Source organism: Littorina saxatilis, linkage group LG8 (genome assembly GCF_037325665.1).
Source record: "Littorina saxatilis isolate snail1 linkage group LG8, US_GU_Lsax_2.0, whole genome shotgun sequence".
Lineage (NCBI taxonomy): Eukaryota > Metazoa > Mollusca > Gastropoda > Littorinimorpha > Littorinidae > Littorina > Littorina saxatilis.
In genome coordinates this window covers 32,810,755-32,812,443 of record NC_090252.1, presented here as the reverse complement: position 1 = coordinate 32,812,443, position 1,689 = coordinate 32,810,755, and the positions used below count along the sequence as shown (strand labels likewise).

The following is a 1,689-nucleotide window of genomic DNA, read 5'->3' as shown; positions in this document are numbered from 1 at the left end:
AGAAGTAGTAGTAGTAGTAGTGGTTTTTTTTATTGACGTTATCCCCTAGGCCTCGCGGCCCATATAATAATAATAATAATTATAATAATTCTCTTTATTTATATAGCGCCTTATCCGAAGTTCAAAGCGCTTTTATGCCGTGTGAGATGGAATTTTTTACACAATATATCACGCATTCACATCGACCAGCAAACCTCAAGCCTGTTAGGCGAATGTTCACCTTTCGCGGCCTTTATTCCAAGTCACACGGGTATTTGATGGACATTTTTATCTATGCCTATACAATTTTGCCAGGAAAGACCCTTTTGTCAATCGTGGGATCTTTAACGTGCACACCCCAAAGGTATCCCATCGTGTGGTTGCATACAACTGGAGTTTTGTTCTCTCTCTGGAGTCGTCAAATTTGACGAATCTTTCCAATAATTTTGTAACTTTGTCCAGGAGAGTTTTGAAACTGTTACTACTTGGTGCAAATTTGAGCGTTTGTCAAAGTGTCTTATTTTATAGACGTATGATATTGTGCTATGCTTTCATCTGAGCATGCATGATGAAAGATACTTTTGCTTATGATGAACATCACTACTGCTGTGAATGGCCCACTCCGATCTGTGCACATCTATCAAAGGACACTGTGTTATCGTATTTGATTACATAAGCAGCGTATAAGTAATGATTATTATCGTTTGTCTCGTATTTTATATGTTAACGAATTACTGCCTTCCATACACACATTGTTACATTTACTTGAATTTACATGTTGCATGTCTTAGACTTGATGCTCTCTTCCTATGCGCTTTCGTCCTAGTCTCTCCTTGTGGTTGTTAGTACTTTCTTCCCTCTCCCCCTCCCTTTTCTTTTTTATCTTCTGTAGATTCTTTTGTTCCTATTTAGTTCCCCATCCCCATTCTTTCAATTTGTTCTTCTGGTTTATTGTTGTTATGTCCACCATTACGAAAATGTGTGTAATTTAGTATTGTTCTGGTCACGTGATATAAGCATTTGCTTGAGTGCGTGTCCTTGCTGTGTGTTTTGAACTGTTCATGCGAAGAAATTCTGAATAAAATTGTGTTTAAACCAAAGGACACGACTGATCATCGTGCACCGAGCGAACAACTTCACCTTATTTATTTTCAAAGGGTGAGAGGAAATTCTCACAAACAGTTCACATGATCAGGGTAGTCGTCAAAGAGAGGATAAACGGGAGACAGAAAGCCCACGAAAAAAGGTGAATTTGAACTTCATATACCAAGATCGTTGATTTCGCTTGTTTTTTATTAGTTCCATTTTTTACTTTCTGTATTTCTATTATCTATCTATTTATGTATTACTTATTTCTATTAATGTATTTATTTTTTGTTGTTCTTCATTTTTATCATTCCTTGTTGGTCCCTTCAGTTTTATCCCGAACCTTTCAACCTCACAGTTTCAGTTTCCTGTAACCGTTAAATTCAACTAAAGCCATTTCTTGCGAACAGGAGAGAGGTCAGCAGCGAAGTCTTGTTCAAGGATTTTTCAGGATCAACACAATCATAGCCCTTGCTTTCTCAAACTGGGAAGCATGAGTATTTTCTGATACCCGTAAAGGTTTGATGCCTTTCAGTTGTAGCAGTTCTGTTATCATATTCTTCAGGCTAGTCCTGAAGAGGCGTAACCGTGTGCCTGTTGGACATAAATATATTCTCAATTCAT

General features: G+C 37.5%; 1 protein-coding gene across 1 annotated transcript in view; it reads right to left on the bottom strand.

Annotated features, from left to right (window-relative positions):
* Positions 1 to 886: 886 nt before the first annotated feature.
* Positions 887 to 1,689, bottom strand: part of LOC138973345 (uncharacterized) — a 10,653-nt gene continuing 9,850 nt past the window's right edge. Inside the window, exon 5 of the mRNA XM_070346075.1 lies at positions 887 to 1,689. This exon is cut by the window's right edge and continues 257 nt beyond it. The gene's annotated coding sequence lies outside the window, so the exon portion shown is untranslated.